This window comes from Elephas maximus, chromosome 3 (assembly GCF_024166365.1).
Source record: "Elephas maximus indicus isolate mEleMax1 chromosome 3, mEleMax1 primary haplotype, whole genome shotgun sequence".
Lineage (NCBI taxonomy): Eukaryota > Metazoa > Chordata > Mammalia > Proboscidea > Elephantidae > Elephas > Elephas maximus.
This window is the reverse complement of record NC_064821.1, coordinates 142,848,787-142,868,516: the sequence shown is the minus strand read 5'-3', so window position 1 is coordinate 142,868,516 and position 19,730 is coordinate 142,848,787. Positions and strand designations below refer to the sequence as shown.

Genomic DNA, 19,730 nt, shown 5'->3' with positions numbered 1-19,730 from the left:
ATGCCATGCTATTTATATGGAGTTTTTTTCTTCTCAAGGCTCTGGTTGTTTCTTCTTACTAAGCTATGATGCAAAAATATTCTTCCCCTAACAATCATTAAATTAAATGGTAGGCTGAACTATACATTGTAATGTAAGGTTTGTACTTTTGAAAATGGCTATATTCTAATTAAAAGTAAACTGATCATCATTACGGAGGTATTGTGATTGAGCAATTATCTAAAGGGTGCAACTGGTAAATATGAAAATATGTGTGATAAAAGAGGTTTTTACTTCATTCCTGTTCCACTGTCAACAGACATTATCTCCTCACTCTTCTGTATTCTAAATGTCCATGTTAGGCATATTTCTCCCTTCCTTTTCTATCACTGCAAGCTGGCGAGATGATAATAAATTCTGAAAGCACTTTCCCCTGACAAAGTATGCTATCTACATACAAATATGATCTTTCATTAGGTAACTGTTCAAAATTAAGGAAATATCTCTATTTTGTATGCCCTTTAAGTTTGATTAAGTTTATATACATGCCACCACATACATCCATAGTAAAGATGAGTTAAACTTTTAGTTAGGATAAAGCCATTTTCAAAAGTCCAGACTGGATAGTACATTTTGTTGCCCAACCTACAATTTTAATGTAATGGCAACAAGCCATATGTAAGTCTTTTTTCAAACCAGCACATTGTTGCTCAGCACAGTGGTGGCTCCCTTCCCATTCCAGACAGCCATTACATGGTGCTCAATATACTTTTGATCCTCTGCAGACCTTAGAGGGAACTGGGTGACAGTACTGACAAGTTTTATTATAGCTTCGCTACTACACAATAATCTTATTTCACCTGGACTATTTCCCCAGTTGTATCATAAACTCTTTGATTTATATCGAGAATCCTTCCAGGCTTCTTAGAAAAGAGGCATTATTTTTTGTAGCCATTCCATGTGCTATGCAAATTATCTTTAGAAATTTTGAAACACCTGTTGTACGTTTATCTTAATGTCATCAAAGCCCCTTTAGGAAGGGTAACAAATAAGTAATATATATTAGTCATAGATGCTCTGAGAGAAAAATTTTCAGCAAATTTACAAACCAAAGAAGTACTATATTTCAGGACTTATTTGTAGGTGAATCCATGGATAATATAATAGTAATATTGACATGGAGTCCCAGGGTGGTATAAACGGTTAATTACTTGGTTACTTAACAGAAGGATTAGCTGTTCAAAGCCAACCAGAGGCACCTCAGAAGAAAGGCCTGGAGATCTGCTTCTGAATGGTCACAGCCATGAAAACCCTACAGAGCACAGTTCTACTCTACAACACATGGAGTCACCATAAGTCGGAATTACCTCAATGGCATTTGGCACAAACTGACATAAAAACTTGCATCTGGTTTCTTTTTAACACAAAAAAGAGAAACAAAATCAAAGAATTTAGTCCATAAATAAAATAATATTTCTTGCTATAATTCCTAGATTTATGGGACATGTTGATTACGAAAAAATATTTGTGTAAATATATAAACACAATTAAGGGCTGTACGGACTAAGATTAGGGAGAGAATTTTTACTTTATATAATGCTATACTGTTAAATTTTTTTGTAATGAGCAAGTATAATTCATGTAATTTAACAAAATAAGAAAAAGATATTAGTTGTTGACAAAAATCACATTAAAACTAACCAGTTTCCAAGGAGTTGATTCTGACTCACGAGGCCACCCTGTGTGTCAGAGTAAAAATGTGTTCCATTGGGTTTTCAATGGCAGATTTTTCAGAAGTAGATAGCCAGCCAGGCCTTTCCTTCAAGGAGCCTCTGGGTGAACTCATACTGCCAACCTTTCTGTTAGCAGCCGAGTGTTGTAATGGTTTCCACTGCTCAGGGTCTAGTTTAACATCACATTAACTCCTGTAATTTGCATTTTTTGCACTGGTCATATGAATTGACCAGGCAAAAGCAAACCCATGATGCTCTTTTCCTTTCTCAAAAGCCTCCCAAAGTTTTACAAAGAATCTAGTTATAGGATGACCACAGTGAAATAGACTTCTGAGCAAGTGGTGGCTGACTAGGCAAACAGAACAAAGAGTTACATCTGGTAAAGAAAAGGAGTGACAGCACAGTGCTGGAAGAGCTTACTAAGTTTTAAAACAGCAATGGAAGAAAATACTTGGGCTTGAAATTACAAGTCAGCACATTCCCCCAAAACAAATTTAGAAACAAATAAATTTATCCAATTCTTAGCTTCGATATTACAGAGCAGTGGGAATAACTCAACACAAAATTATTTATTAAAAAACTACTAATCTAAATCCTGTGCTGGTGGGGGAAAAGAATTTACCACAACTTATTTGGAAGGCGGCGAGAAAAAAAATACTGGACCTTACTTAGTGTAAAAAGCTTTCAATAAAGCTTTCAGTCTAACTTTTTTTTTCCACCTAACAAGTGCAAAAGTGATTGCAATTATTTTACAGGTTGAAAGAATGCATTTGGAAGGCAATAGCAAGATTTGGATTTTCTACCTTTTGGAACTAGGAACTACTGATTTACAGTTCATACAAGTTTTACGCCATAAAACTGATGCCACTTGCCCTTTTTTTTTCAGAGTTAAAAACACACACAAAAAAAACAGATATTTTAAAATGTAAATTGTCGTTCTCTTTACTTGGCTACATCTATGTAGAGTATTTCAACTAAAAGAAAAATTTATTCAGCACATTTTTTTTTTTTTTTAGTATTTTAAGCAGCCATGATGATCTTTTTAAAACAAGTGTCTGATGATGACATTCTCCTGATTAAAAGCCTCCAGCATGCAGTGTAAAATGTAAATTCCTCCTATTGGCACACAATGACTTTGAAACCTTGGCTCTTCCCTCTTTCATTCCACAGCTCCAGCTGTAATGTCTGTCTGACTCTGCTTGCAGTTCCAGGAGCAGGTCAAGGCATTTCCAACATTTTTGCATTCCAGTATGCCCTTGCCCTTCCCCTTCCTGAAGAGCTACACTGCAAACTTGCTTTAGAACACGGCTCAGGTGTCTCTCCTCGTGCTGCTTGGCTCTTGTCACTCTGATCTCTCAAAGCAACTATCACATAGGACTGCAACAGCTGATTCACTTTACTGGTCTCTCTTCTAAAGCCCCTCCTCCTGTGAGAAAATAGTTGGGTCTCTTTGCTCTTGGTGTGGTCAAGTTGGAAACAGATTAATATGAAACGGGATGAAAAAGTCAGCCAGAATTTTGGGAATACTATAATTACTACTTTTAATGTTTGGGAAAAAATTTAATTTTTTATAATTGCTCTTCAACCTTATGTAAAGTACAACTTATAATGAAAAATATTTCTATTCCGTTTAACATATTTCACAAACATTTCTGGAGGACTTGCAATGTGCTAGCACCATTCTATGTGCCCCACAAATATTAATTTAATTTTCATAATTGCTCAATTAAAGTAGATATAAATATTAAATTGTTATATTTTTGCTAAGAACCCAGTAAAGCAGATACTATTATTATTATTATTATTATTTTAAAGATAAAGACACTGAGGCACAAAGTTTTCTTCACTGATTTAGGTTTGAAATATCATATTGCCTATTTCTACAATACTAGTGATCAAAATGGAAACTCTGGTTACGTAGTAGTTAAGTGCTGCTGCTGCTAACCAAAATGTCAACAGTTTGAATCCACCAGGTGCTCCTTAGAAATTCCATGGGGCAGTTCTACTCTGTCCTATAGGGTCATTATGAGTCAGAATCGACTCAAGAGCAACAGGTTTGTTTTTGTTATTTTTTTTTTTTTTTTTGGTTTAGTGATCATCAAAATAAGTCAATAAAAATCTCCTAAGGGTCTGTCGTTGCCGATTTTTCTCTGCCATTTCTACTTTGTCCTAAAATTTTTATAGTGTGTATGATGACATCAGTGGCTGGCCTCACAGTCTGAAGAAGCCAGATTCAGGATTCTTATCCAGGTCTGAAGTGTCTCAAAACACAGCCTCTGAATACCACAATTGCATTTCTGCCTAGTTCTCATAGCATGTATCCTCACAGTGCTTGAGAAAATTACCTGATACACTATATTAAAGCCATGTATGTCAAAATCATTACCATACTATATATGTGTGTATATATATATATAGTATAATGGTTTAAAACTATGTATATATATAAAGTTTTAAAAAGCAAGCTAATGAATACTCTTCATTTACTTAGGAGGAGCCCAGCAATAATACTTGTAGATCAGGTTATCATTTAACAAGCATTTTCTCATATGTGAATTGCCTACTGAAATCACCAACATCTTTCCAGTAGAACCACTACACAGACAAAATAAAGGCAATTAAAAATAATCTGTGGAAATATCACAAAAATGAGTCATAACAGATAAAAAAAATACTTAGCATCTGTAATCATGACCAAGCCTAAACTAATTATGTAACTACAATCTTTGGAACATTAAATATTGTGCCAAAAAAGTAGCTAAGACCAAAATTGTCCTCAGTAAAACTGCAGTTGTAGAGGCCACTATTACATCATACAAGGCTTGGTATGAAGTGACTTAGACACTATTTCTGTCCATTAGAAATTTAGTGCTTATGAGTAAATACTGACCTTGTGCATGAAGACCATATAGAAATTTCCAGAAATGAAGATGGGAGACAAATAGATATGAATACATAAATTTAACTCATACCTTAATTTGGACCAATATTTCAAGTAATGACATTGCTTGTTAAATAAAGAAGATCTGATTATTAGCAGAAGATTTTTTTTTAAATTAACCTAAAAGTCAAAGTACACAATGTTCACAAGTAACATCTTGAACAGTCATCGAAGTTAGCTGCTTACAGCTTAATATGATTTAAGTTCTAAAAACAGAAGAAAAAGGCAAAGGGCAAATAATACTACTTTTGTAAAAATGGAAAATTCCATTGACCGTATTCTAATAAAATGCATTAGAACACTGAAAATGCTATGACAGTATATCATAAAAAAAAAAAAAAAATTTTTATGATATATCATATCCACTGCTAAATTTAAGAAAGTTGAAAGAATTGAGTAAAGGTAATAGAAAAATGTGTTTATGGTCTATGGAATCTTAGCACATTTTTCCTTTGTTCATACTCTCCTTCCTTCAGTTAAGAAACATCTATAGAGCACTTATAATTCTCTGAAGATTTTGCTAGGTACTAGAGATACCAAGAGATACTAAGGTGAATGGCACAGGTTCTGCCCTCAAGAAGTTCACAGTGGAGGAATCAGTGAAATAATCACACATGCTCAGTTGATGTGGCAATGTGGTTATGAAGAGATCAGAGATGCAGACAGTATATATATGCCCAGAGTTAAGAGGCACATCCATCTGTTCACTCTTATATTTTCAATGCTAAAGACCTAGAAAAAAAAAAAAAAAGACCTAGGGACTGTTCAATTATCATTTGTTGACTGAAGGAATATGGTGTGCATATGTTTCTTCAGGGGGTAACTGTGTGTGTGCATGTGTGTCCTGAAAGGTTGAGTAATACACGGTTTGTGGAAGATACAGAATGTGACATACTGGAAGCTTTTGTTACTATTGTTCTGAAAGTGGCACAGAGTTCTCTACCCAGCTACTTCTACCAATCATCTCTTCTTTAAAGGCGATTCATTTATCTGTACACAATTCATTAGGTACCATAAGAGGAAATGTAGGTCAATGGGCTTTAGATTCAAAACAAGCTCTATCACTTATTAGCTTGGTAACCGTGGGAAAATTAAAGTATTTGTGCCCCAGTTTCCTCATCTAAATTGCTGCAGTCTAGAATCATACGTTTATAATGAGGATGAAATAAACAAACAAATGTAAAACATTTAGCCACTGCTTTTTTTTTTGGCATATAGATGGTAGGTGTCCTGGAGTCAGTTCCAACTCATAGTGACCCCATTCACAACAGACTAAAACACCGCCAGGTCCTACATCCTCACAATTGTTGTTATGCTCGAGCCCATTGTTGTAGCCACCGTGCAAATCCATCTCATTCAGGGTCTTCCTCTTTTTCATACCAAGCATGATGTCCTCCTCCAGAGACTGGTCCCTCCTGATAACATGTCCCAAGTAAGTGAGACAAAGTCTCACAATCCTTGTTTTTAAGCAGCATTCCGGCTACAATTCTTCCAAGGCAGATTTGTCATTCTCATGGCAGTTCATGGTATATTCAATATTCTTCGCCAAAACCATAATTCAAAGTCATCAATTCCTCTTTGGTCTTTCTTATTCATTGTCCATATTTCACATGCATAGGAAGCAAGTGAAAATATGATGGTTTATATCAGGTGCACCTTAGTCCTCAAGGTGACATCTTTGTTGTTTAACACTTTAAAGAGTTCTTCTGCAGCAGATTTGTCCAATGAAATATGTCATGTGATTTCTTGACCACTGATTTCATGGGCATGGATTGTGGATTCAAGTAAAATGAAATCCTTAACAAATTCAAACTTTTCTCTATCATGATGTTACTAACTGGTCCAGTTGTGAGATTTTTTGTTTGTTTGTTTTTATCATGTTGAGGTATAATCCATACAGAAGGCTGTAGTCTTTGATCCTCATCAGCAAGTGCTTCAAGTCCTCTTCACATTCAGCAAGCAAGGTTGTGTCATCTGCAAATCACAGGTTGTTAATGAGTCATCCTCCAATCCTGATGCTGTGTTTTTCTTCATATATTCCAGCTTCTTGGATTATCTGCTCAGCATACAGATTGAATAAGTATGGTGAAAGGATACAACCCTGACACATGTTTCCTGACTTTAAACAACATAGTATCCCCTTATTCTGTCATTTATGTCAGTAATGACTATCTCTTGGTCTTTATACAGGCTCCTCATAAGCATAATTAACTGTTCCAGAATTCCCATTCCTCACAAAGTTATCATTTTTTTATGATCCACACAGTTGAATGCCTTTGCATAGTCAATAAAACACAAGTAAACATCTTTCTGGTATTCTCTGCTTTCAGCCAAGATTCATCTGACATCAGTAATGATATCCTTCCTTCCACGTCCTCTTCTGAATCCAGCTTGAATTTCTAGCAGTTCCCTGTCAGTGTACTGCTGCACCCCCTTTTGAATGATCTTCAGCAAAAATTTACTTGTCTGTGATAATGATACTGTTTGAGAGTTTCTGCATTTGGTTGGATCACCTTTCTTTGGAATAGGCATACATATGGATCTCTTCCAGTTGGTTGACCAGGTAGCTGTCTTCCAAGTTTCTTGGAAGGCCAGTGAGCACTTCCAGCACTGCATTCATTTGTTGAAACACCTCAGTTGTATTCCTTCAGTTCCTGGAGCCTTGTTTTTCTGCTGTTGCCTTCAGTGCAGCACAGACACTTTTCTTCAGTACCGTCAGTTCTTCATCATTTGCTACCTCCTGAAATGGCTGAAGTCAACCAATTCTTTTTGGCACAGTCACTCTGTGTATTCCTCTCATCTTCCTTTGATGCTTCCTCTGTCTTTCAATATTTTGCTCATAGAAGTCTTCAATATTGCAACTCGAGGCTTGAATTTTATCTTTGGTTCTCTCAGCTTGAGAAACGTTGAATGTGGCATACAGTGGATGCTCGATAATGTAAATCATTCTTGAAAATCATTGTATAATTTTCTAGAAACAACGAAGAATCCATTGGAGGAACTGAGGACTGTTTTTCCATAACCAAGTACAATGTTATGGTGAAAACTAATTTAAAATAATGATTACCGAGGAGATTGAAGCTCTGTTGACCATATCAGACAGATAACCATTGTACTGGGTCCCACCGGAGTTGAACTCACTTGGACCTAGGATATTATCATAGAATGTTAGAGCTAGACAGGACTTTTCAGTAATTGCTTGGACTCTGTCATTTCCTCTGGAGAAGAGAAGGGTCACACAGCTGGTTTGAGACAGAACGAGATTAGAACTCAAGTTTCCTTACTCTCAGTTCAAAAACCCAGAAGGAACTACATTTCATCTCCCTTGTATCACGTAATCCCCAGACATGTTGCTGAGTTGGGTGTCCATCCTACCGCATAGGTTGCTGTGAAAGTTAAATGAAATAATTATTTTAAAAAACCAACAAAGATGCCATGCTCATGGCAGCTGCTGAATAAATACTAACTAGAAAACATTTTGAACAATATCTTAACCTTTGGGGAATAGAAAAGTGAGGTAGTATCATTCTGAATAAAAATAAAATATGTATCCATCAGAGACCATAAGGAAGAAAATATGCAAGACGTAAGTGCCAGGTAAATTCATAAGCTTTATAATAAAAGCAGCAGTCAATACCACAAAGTCAAACTTAATGTTCCCACGTACCGTGCTAGCATGATGAGTCACATTTAGCAATTACCTGGCAATCATTATCTTGTTTCCCCAAATTACTTCTTTAGTTCATTAATGGCTTTGGATGGGACTCCTTCAGTAGTCAATTCTGTATTTGGGTAGTGATAGTACGGGCATATTTACATGCCAAGAATAAAAAGGGGTATTGAAACATAGGCTGGTGAAAGCAGGGAAGAGCCAAGTGAATCTCATTTTGTCAAGGTAAGCTCTCTGGTAGAGGTATAATTTTAGTCCCCTTTACTTCCCACATCTAAAATGAATATTTTTTTCCAATACATGAATGTATTTTATATGATGGAACATCTAAATTATCTATTTAAACTGGTAGAAAAAGAGAAACTTATTTTAAAAAATAATTTTAAAGAAGAAATTTGTCTCATGTCCTACCTTTTCATTCAAGCTGTAAAATGTTTCACCCGCTCACTTCTTGGTATTTTTTCAAGCTGAACTTTTCAGAACAATCCCACTGAGAGGAAATTGCCTTGCAAGCTAGGAAGATATTAATCTGTTCTCTAAGCATAGTGGGTGCGTAAATCCTTTTTTATTGAAGAGGTGTTGTTAAGGTTCTATATGTAAGATGACAGTACAATATTGATTTTGGTAATGCTAATACAAAAGCAGTATTTTAAGTTAAACACACTATCTTCTTTCAATTTCCCTGCCTTTGCTTTTACTTTTCCATCCATACAAAATGCTCGAGTCTTCATTCACCCTTCTCATCTGGAAGTTCTTGAGCATCCTTCAGAATGCAGCACAGACTGCATCTTCTCTTAATAAACCTTCCTCAACTACCCACTCTCTCTCCTTGAAGGTTTTTCAATCCCTTCAGTACGTTCCCACATTTTGTACAAAAAAAAAAAAACCTGTTGCCATCGAGTCGATTCCGACTCATAGCGAACCTACAGGACAGAGTAGAACCTCCCCCAGGAGCATCTGGTGGATCTGAACTGCCTATCTTTTGGTTAGCAGCTATAGCTCTTAACCACTGTACTATAATTATTTTTTAAGCTAATGTATCTTCAAATAGCTTGATGGTCCTGGGAGGACATGCATTCACTCAACAAATATGTTTTGAGTGCCTGTTAACATGCAAGGCAGTGGGAAAACAATGACAAGCAATACAGGCACAGGTCTTTTCTGTAGCTTAAGGCTAAAGAAACACAAACATTATAGACTAAGATAAAATTACGATAGCATAGAGTAGAGAGATCAAAGGGTCAGAGAAGTCACCCCGAATCTCAAGGATGAACAGGAGTTATCTGGGGTGAAAAGAATGTAGGAGGCAGGTGAGATTGCCGAGGCTCAGCATGTTGGGGGCCTTGAAAGAAGGAGGAGCAGGGAGTGAAGGAGAGGTAGCCGACTAGGGCAACGGGACAGCCTGATTTAGTCTTGCATTTTCAGCAGCAACCATATCACATGCTCAACAAATGTCCGCTGTATTAATGAATAATTTTTTTAAAAGACTATGTAATTGCTTGGTTTTGGGGAATTTGTATTACTATTATCTTGGGAAAACAAAGAATTGTAGAAGGTAATTTATTTTCCATTACTACCAACAGGAATATTCTTGCCTTGTTAAGACTTTCCACTTTTCATATATTTAAAATCAATTTAGCATTATAATTTGGTATTAAATACAGTATATACACTATTTACCATATTAAGAAAAAAAAAAAACTAAACCCATTGCCATCGAGTCAGTTCCAACTCATAGCAACCCTATACGACAGAGTAGAACTGCCCCCATAGGGTTTCCAAGGAGCATCTGGTGGATTTGAACTGTTGACCTTTTGGTTAACAGACATAGCTTTTAACCATGACGCCAGCAGGGTTTTCATTTATGATACAACATGTTTGAAACTCAAGCATTTTACATACATCTCCTTCCAGAGGAAGTATTTATAATATTTAGCAGGTTTCACAAAGGGATGTAAATTGTATTATCTCCTTAGGAAAAAAAAAAAAGATCACCATTTTCCACACAGCATTACCAAATGAATACCCATAAATGCATTAGCCATTTCTTTTGGCTGCACTACTGAATTTCCGTAATACACACTGCCTAAGAAAAAGGAATGTCTGCCCCTGATTCATTACCTCATTTATGGACATCTGTCCATCACAAAATGATTCAGTCATGAGGTAGTCATAGATACCTAAAAATAAACTCTCAGGGGAAGACAAATTTGAGAACCTAATCATGCCACTGTGCATGGAAAGAGCACTGGACAAAGAATGCTTTCTGGTTCCTATTCTGTTGAAACAAACTATATGACCCAGAACAAATCATTTAACCTGAGTAGACCTCAGTTTCCTGATCTGTAAATGTGGTGATCTCTAAAGTTCCTTCTAACACAAAAGGGCCATGGTCTCGGGTGTTCACAAATGTTATGAGATTATGACAGTAAATAGGATAAGAAGAAACACATTCAGTTTTCAATTGTTGGGAAAGTTGATAAGCATCAGAATTTTAAACTTTGAACATTTTCTTTAAATGAGAAAAGTAAATTGTTTAGTAAGTTGAACACAGTTTGAACCTAACAGTTAAATCTCTACTAAAATTTCATTAGCAGTTTTGAAATCTGTATTTCAAAAAGAATGTGAGGAACTTGAAAGAAATCCAACCCACAGCAGTAAAAATGGTAAAATATTTGACAGCCCAGATCTGGTCCAAGGCATCTGGCTACATACAGTGATGAGGATGTACCCAGTTTCTCTACACTGCATTTCCTGGCACACTGACTGGTCAAGTTGTAGATGAAGACTTTAAGAGATCTGTTTAAGTCCATTTCTGAGTGTCAGGTACTGACCTTCTCTGCCTACACTACAGCCAGCAAATACGTTTATATCTATCCACATCATATCATTTTGGCCTGCTGCACAGGAAACATAAAACCTCTTTCTAGAAAATATAGCCCAAATGGTTTTGGAACCCGAATTCTGGGTTTAAATTTTCACTCCTATTTGGAAGCTGTGGGGCTGGGGTAAGCAATCTAACATTTCTCCTTCCAGAAATGAAGATCTAAGAAACATGATTCGTTTTTAATGTACATCAAGTGCTAAGCACACAGTAACTACTCAAGACACATTTATTCTTTTAGAAATTCTAGTGGTGATGGTGTTCATATCTATTAAACCAACATTTCACCTGGAACATAACTATCTTTTCGATTGCGTTTTGCTTAACTGCTGCAGGCACTACCGACGTCCCACTGATTAGAACCTATGTTGGGTTGGTATTCAGAAATATTTTACTAAATTTCCCTAACACCCAAAACTTCAAAGGATCTTTTGACTAAAAATTAGGTCTGAATTTTCAACCCTGTTGTCTTGTCTCCCTGCCTACTTCTGGTCTATGCTTCTTAAACTTGCTAAAATCCTGACTTTAGAGTCTTGACTGCTCACATGGCTTCATATATATAAGTATAACCAAAAAAATCCATCGCAATCAAGTCAATTCTGATTCATAGAGACCCTACGGGACAGAGTAGAATTGCTCCATAGAGTTCAAGGAGCGCCTGGTGAATTCAAACTGCTGACCTTTTTAGTTAGTAGACGTAGCTCTTAATCACTGCGCCAACAGGGCCTCCATGTATATTTTATATACATATATATACAGTTTATTTTTACTGTGGTTGAGAATACCCTAAGCAGAACCTGTACCAACAGTTTCCACATGTAAAATTCGGTGACATTGATGACATTCTTCAAGTTGCGCAACTATTCTCACCTTTTCCAAGCTGTTCATACTACTTTAACATACACTCACTGCCCCCTAAGTTATCTATTTAATTTTTCGAGTTGCTGTTGTCAACTTACTCCTATATAGATAGATCTTAAAAGAGCACAATTTTCAATGCAGACATTCTTTACAAGTTAAGCAAAATGATTGGTTTTGCAAGGACTTCAGGGGATATTTTTAGCTTAAGTTTTAAAGATTATCTCAGGGTAATAGTTTCAGAGATTCCTCCAGCCTCTACAGCTCCACAAAATCTAGATTACTTAAGAATTTAAAATTTGTTCTGAATTTCCCGCCTGTTGATTGGGATTCTGTTACAGAATCTTGCATCAAAATGTTCAGTAATGGTAGGCAGGCACCATCCAGTTCTTCTGACCTCATGACGAAGGAGGCAGTTGTTCATAGAGTCAACTGGCTACACGTTCCATTTCCTCCTCCTATTCCCAACTCTTTTTTCCTCTGTTACTCCAGGTGAATAGAGGCCAATTGTATCTTGAATGGCCACTTGCAAACTTGTAAGACCCCCAGGCACTATGTGATGAACTAGTATGTAGAAGAGAAGCACTTTATTAGGTCCATTAACTGGAATGTCCCATGAAACAATGGCCCTAACCCTCCAAACCAAGTAAACAAAAGCCATAAGGTATTTCAGCCTGAGTAGCTTCCTTTTTTCAAAAAAATCATTGTAAATATACCTATCACAGAACTTCTGACAATTTAACTTTTTACGGGTGTACAACTTATTGACATCAATTACATTAATGTACAGTACAACCGTACTTTTTTTTATTATTGTGCTTTAAGTGAAAGGTTACAGCTCAAATCAACTTCTCATTCAAAAATCTATATACTGATTGTTTTGAGACATTGGTTGCAATCCCCACAACTCGACAGCACACTTTTGCTTTTCACCCCATGTTCCTTTTGTCATTTGTCCAGTTGCTGTCCCTTCCTGCCTTCTCATCTTGCTTTTGGACAGTAGTTGCCCATTTGGTCTCGTATATTTGATTGAACGAAGAAGCATGTTCCTCACATGTGTTATTTTTTGTTTTATACTTCTGTCTAATCTTTGTCTGAAACGTGAGTTTGGGAAACGGCTTCAGTTCTGGTTTAGCAGAGTATCCGCGGGACACAGTTTCAGGGGTTTCTCCAGTCTGTCAGACCATTAAGTCTGGTCTTTTTTTTTTTTTGTAACTTTGAATTCTGTTCTATATTCTTCTCCCACGCTGTTCAGGACAGACTATCTGTTGTGATCCCTGTCAGGGCCGTCATTAATGGTTCCCAGGCACCATTCGGTTCTTGTGGTCTCAGGCTGGTGGAGTCTCTGGTTCATGTGGTTCTTTAGTCCTTTGGGCTAGTATTTTCCTAGTGTCTTTGATTTTCTTCATTCTCCTTTACTCCAGGTAGGATGGGACCAAAAGATGTATCTTTGATGGCTGCAGGTAGGCTTTCTAGACCCCACATGCTACTCACCAAAGTGAGGTGCAGAACATTTTCTTTATGAACTATGCTATGCCAATTGACCTATATGTCCCCCAAGACTATGGTCCACAGCCCCCAGCCCCAGCTACTTGGTCCCTCAAAACACTGGGATGTGTCTAGGAAACTTCTATGCTTTTACTTTGGTCCAGTTGTGTTGACTTCCCTTATATTGTGGACTGTCCTTCCCTTTACCTAAGTTGACACTTGCCTACTATCTAATTAGTGATTGCTCCTCTCCCTTGTAACCATCAAAGAATTTTTTTCTGTGTGTAACCCTTTTCTTGAGTTGTTATAGTAGTTTCATACCATATTTGTCCTTTTGTGACTGATCTATTTCACTCAGATAATGTCCTCCAGATTCATTCATGTTGTGAGATGTTTCACAGATTCATCATGAGTCTTTATCATTGCATAATATTTAATTGTGTATATATAATTTTTTTTTTTTTAATGTACTGTAATTTATCCATTCATCTGTTGATAGGCGTTTAGGTTGTTTCTAACTTTTTGCTATTGTGAACACTGGTGTAATGAACACGAGTGTGCACATGTCTATTCCTGTGACAGCTCTTATTTCTCTAGGGTATACTCCTAGGAGTGGGATTGCTGGATCATACGGTATTTCTATTTCTAGCTTTTTAAGGAAGCACCATACATGGTTGTACCATTCTATATTTTTATCAGCAGTGCATAAGAGTTCCAATCTCCCCCACGACCTCTCCACCATTTGTGATTTTGTGTTTTTTTGTATTAGTGCCAGTATTGTCAGAGTGAGATGGTATCTCAACATAGTTTGGATTTCATTTCTCTAATGGCTAATAATCGTGAACATTTTCTCCTATGTCTGTTAGCCAGCTGAATGTCTTCTTTGATAAAGTGTCAGTTCATGTCCTGGGCCCACTTTTTAATTGGGTTATTTATCTTTTCGTTTTCGAGGTGTAACAGTATCTTCTAGAATTTAGAGTTGAGATCCTTGTCGGCTATGTCGTAGTCAAAACTTTTTCCCCAGTCTTTAGGTTGTCTTTTTACTCTTCTGATGAAGTCTTCTGATGAGCGCAAGTGTTTGATTTCTAGGAGCTCCCCGTTATCTAGTTTCTCTTTTGGTGTTTGTGCATTTAGTTATGGTTTTTATCCAATTTTTGTTGTATATTAGGGCCCCTAGTATTGCCCCTATTTTTTCTTCCATGATCTTTATTGTTTTAGATTTTATATTTAGGTCTTTGATCTAATTTCAGTTAGGTTTTGTGTATGGTGTAAGGTATGGATCTTGTTTCTTTTTTTTTTTTTACATATGGACATCCAGTTATAACTAACTGCACCATTTGCTAAAGAGACTGTCTTTTTTCCATTTAACAGAGTTTGGCCCTTTGTCAAATATCAGCTGCGCATAGTGGATGGATTTATGTCTGAGTTCCCAAATCTGATCCATTGGTCTATGTGTCTGTTCTTGTACCAGTACCAGGCAGTTTAGACTACCATGGCTGTATAGTAGGTTCTAAAATCACTTTGTTCTTCTTCAGTAATGCTTTATTTATGTGGGCCTTCTTCCCTTTCCTTTCCATATAAAGTTGATTTGTTTCTCCATCTCATTAAAGAATGCTGTTATTTGTTTCTCCATCTCATTAAAGAATGCTGTTAGAATCTGGATCAGTATTGCATTGAATCTGTAGATCGCTTTTGGTAGAGCTGATATTTTCACAATGTTGAGCCTTCCTATCCATGAACATGGTATGTTTGTTCTCTTATGTAGGTCTCTTTTGGTTTCTAGCAGTAGTTTTGTGTAGTTTTCTTTGTATACGTCTTTTACATCCCTGATTAGATTTATTCCTAAGTACTTTATCTTCTTGGGGGTCATTGTAAATGGTATTGATTTGGTGATTTACTTTTTGAAGTTCTGTCTGTTGGTGTAGAGGAATCCAACTGATTTTTGTATGGTAATCTTGTACTCTGCTTCTTTGCTGAAATCTTCCATTAGTTCCCGTAGCTTTCTTGTGGATTCTTTGGAGTTTTCTGTGTATAAGATCCTGTCATCACAAATAGGGATGGTTTTACCACTACCATACCAATTTGGATACCCTTCTTTTTCTTGTTTTATTGCTCTAGCTAGGACTTCCAGCACAATGTTGAATAAGAGTGGTGATAAAGGGCATCCTTGTCTGGTTCTCATTCTCAATAATGATACAGAAGATCTAAAGGCCACAATCAACCAACTCAACCTCATGGACACATACAGAACATTCCACCCAAAAGCAGAAAAGTATACATTTTTTTTTTTTCCACAGCACATGGAACATTCTCCAGAACAGATCATATTTTTTTTTCAATTTTGCTTTAAGTGAAAGTTTACAGTTCACATCAGTTTCTCATACAAAAACTTAAACACACATAGTTATGTGACCCTAGCTGCTCTTCCTATAATGTGACAGCACATTCTTTCTCTCCACCTTGTATTTTCCGTGTCCAATCAACCAGCTCCTGTCCTCCTCTGCCTTCTCATCACACCTTCGGACAGGAGCTGTCCACTTATTCTCAGGTGTCTACTTGAGCTAAAAAGCACACCCCTCACCAGTATCATTTCATGTCTTATAATCCAATCTAATCTTTGTCTGAAGAGTTGGCTTTGGGAATGGTTTTAGTTTTGGGCTAAGAGAGAGTATGGGGGCCATGTCCTCTGGGACCCTTCAGTCTCAGTCAGACCATTAAGTCTGGCCTTTTTATGAGAATTCGAGTTTTGCACCCCACTTTTCCCCTGCTCCATCAGGAAATCTCTGTTGTGTTCCCTGTCAGGGTGGTCATTGGTGGTAGCTGGGCATCATCTAGTTCTTCCAGTCTCAGGCTGATGGAGTCTCTGGCTTATGTGGCCCTTTCTGTCTCTTGGGAGCTTATTTTCCTTGTGTCTTTGTTCTTCTTCACTCTCTTTTGCTCCAGGTAGGTTGGGACCAATTGATATGCCTTATATGGCTGGCTAGCTGTTAAGACACCAGATGCCCACTCGCCACACTGGGATATAGAACATTTTCTTAATACACTTTGTTACACCAATTGACCTAGATGTCCCCTGAAACCATGGTCTCCAGACCCCTGCCCCTGCTACTCTGTTCCTCGAAGCATTTGGTTGTATTCAGGAAACTTCTTAACTTTTGGTTTAATCCAGTTGTGCTGACTTCCCCTGTATTGTGTGTTGTCCTTCCCTTCGCCTAAAATAATTCTTATCTACTATCTAGTTAGTGAATACTCCTCTCCCTCCCTCCCCACCCCAAACACAGAAGAATGTTTTCTTCTGTGTTTAAACCTTTTCTTGAGTTCTTATAATAGTGGTCTCATACAATATTTGTCCTTTTGTGACTGACTAATTTCACTCAGCATAATGCCTTTCAGATTTATCTATGTTATGGGACGTTTCACAGATTCATCATTGTTCTTTATCAATGCATAGTATTCCATGGTGTGAATATACCATAATTTGTTTATCCATTCATCCGTTGATGGGAGCCTAGGTTATTTCCACTTTTTTGCTACTGTAAATAGTGCTGCAATGAACATGGATGTGCATATATCTATTTGTGTGAAGGCTTTTATTTCTCTAGGATATAATCCAAGGAGTGGGATTGCTGGATCATATGGTAGTTCTATTTCTAGCTTTTTAAGGAAGCACCAAATTGATTTCCAAAGTAGTTCTACCATTTTACCTTCCCACCAGCAGTGTATAAGTGTTCTAGTCTCTCCACAGCCTCTCTAACATTTATTATTTTGTGTTTTTTGGATTAATGCCAGCCTTGTTGGAGTGAGATGGAATCTCACTGTAGTTTTCATTTGCATTTCTCTAATGGCTAATGATCCTGAGCATTTCTTCACGTATCTGTTAGCTGCCAGACCACATTTTGCACCACAAAGCAAGCCTTAACAAAATCCAAAACATTGAAATAATACAAAGAATCTTCTCTAATTATAATGCCGTAAATGTAGAAACCCATAACAGAAACAGCATTGAAGAAAAAAAAAAATCAAATACTTGGAAATGGGACACTACCTTGCTTTAAAACTACTGGGTAATAGAAGAAATCAATAATGGAATTAAAAATTCATAGAATTAAATGACAATGAAAACACATCTTACCAAAACCTTTTGGACAAAGCAAAAGCAGTGCTTAGAGGGCAATTTATAGCAATAACTGTGCACAGTCAAGAAGAAGAAAGGGCCAAAATCAAAACATTAACCCTACAACTTGAACAAACAGAAAGAGAGCAGCAAAAGAAGCCATTAGGCACCAGCAGAAAGGAAATAATAAAGATTAGATCAGAAATAAATGAAATAGAGAACAGAAAGACAATTGAAAGAATCAACAAAACCAAAAGTTGGTTCTTTGATAAGATCAACAAAATTGACAAATTACTGGCCAAACTTACAAAAGAAATATAGGAAAGGAATCAAATAACCCGAATAAGAAATGAGATGGTGACATCACAATAGACACAACTGAAATAAAAAGAATTATAACAAATTACTATGAAAAACCATACTCCAACAAATTTGAAAAACTAGAGGAAATGGAAAACTTTCTTTAGAAACACACTACCTACATAAACTAACACAAACTGAGGTAGAAAAACTAAACAGACCTGTAGCAAAAGAAGAGATTGAAGAGGTAATGAAAAAACTTCCAACAACAAAAAAAAAGCCCCAGCCCAGACAGTTTCACTGGAGAATTCTACCAAACTTTCAGAGAAGAGCTAACACGTATACTACTCAAGCTATTTCTGAGTGTAGAAAAGGAAAGAATACTCCTAAACTCATTCCATGAAGCCAGCATAACCCTGATACCAAAGCTAGCAAAGACACCACACACACACACAAAACGCCCCGATACCAAAGCTAGCAGGGACCTGAAAAAAAAAAAAAACTACAGACCAACATCTCTCATGGACATAGACCCAAAAATTCTCAACAAAATTCTAGCCAACAGAATTCAATAGCATATCAAAAAAATAGTACATCATGGCCAAGTGGATTCATACCAGATATGCAGGATGGTTTAACATTAGAAAGTCAATCAACGTAACTTACCACATAAATAAAAAACAAAAAAACTACATGATCTTACCAATTGATGAAGAATAGGCATTTGACAAAGTCCAACACCCATTCCTGATAAAAAAAAAAAAAAACTCTCAGCAAAATAGGAATAGAAGGGAAATTCTAATAAAGGGCATTTATACAAAGCCAACAGCCAACATCATTCTAAACAGAGAGAGACTGAAACCATTCCCCTTGAGAATGCACCTCTAATTTTAATGCGATTTTTCCACCACCATATACCTAAGCCCCCTTCTCCACCTTCATCCTGCTCCTGGTAACTACTAAGAAATTTTGGTCTCTATCCATTTGTCTTTTCTTGTCTTTTTATAGTTTTTTTCCACTGTACATATGTACCACATTTTGCTTATCCATTCATCTGTTGATGGGCATTTAGGTTGTTCCACTTGGCTTTTAATATTACACTAATCTACCCATAGGTAATCCAACAAATTTATCCATATAGCTTCTTATCTAAAATGATCTTTGATATTTCCTTCCCCTCCTAGTCATCAATGGAAAACAGATTTTTCTAAACTAAGATTGATGCCCTTTTCCTAGTAGACAAATAATGAACTGTAATTTTGTTGAAGATTGTTTGGGAACCTTTACGTATATTTTTTAACTGTGTCTTGTTTTAGAGAAATACTTTAAGACAAACTGATTTTACATTATATTGCTATCTTCTAGATCTTCAATATACATATTTTTGTATTAATCTCACATTTCTAAACTGAGATGCTATTTAAAAAGGCATGCTTCTAATCTTAATTCATTGTTTTAAAACAAAAATACCAAATCCATTGTCATCACATCAATTTTGATTCACAATGACCCTACAGGACAGAGAAGAATTGCCCATACTGTTTACAAGGTTGTAACCTTTACAGAAGCAGATTATCACATCTTTCTCCTATGAAGCAGCTGGTTGGTTCGAACTACCAACCTTTCAGTTGACAGCTGAGCCCTTAACCACTGAACTACCAGGGCACCTTAGTCATCATTTTAACAACTAAATATTCATTTATTACACATTTTCTAAATATCAGCTGTTGTTAGTAGTCGTACAGTAGATTCTGACTCATGAC

General features: G+C 36.6%; 1 protein-coding gene across 4 annotated transcripts in view; it reads right to left on the bottom strand.

Moving 5' to 3' along the window:
- The window catches only part of DPYD (dihydropyrimidine dehydrogenase), a 981,230-nt gene that overhangs the window by 767,296 nt on the left and 194,204 nt on the right, over positions 1–19,730 (bottom strand). Inside the window, exon 1 of one of the 4 annotated variants that reach the window (XM_049875733.1) lies at positions 18,671–18,689. The exons of the other annotated variants lie outside the window; for them this stretch is intronic. The gene's annotated coding sequence lies outside the window, so the exon portion shown is untranslated. Of the gene's footprint in view, positions 1–18,670; positions 18,690–19,730 lie in introns of those variants that run through there. 4 annotated transcript variants of the gene reach the window in all.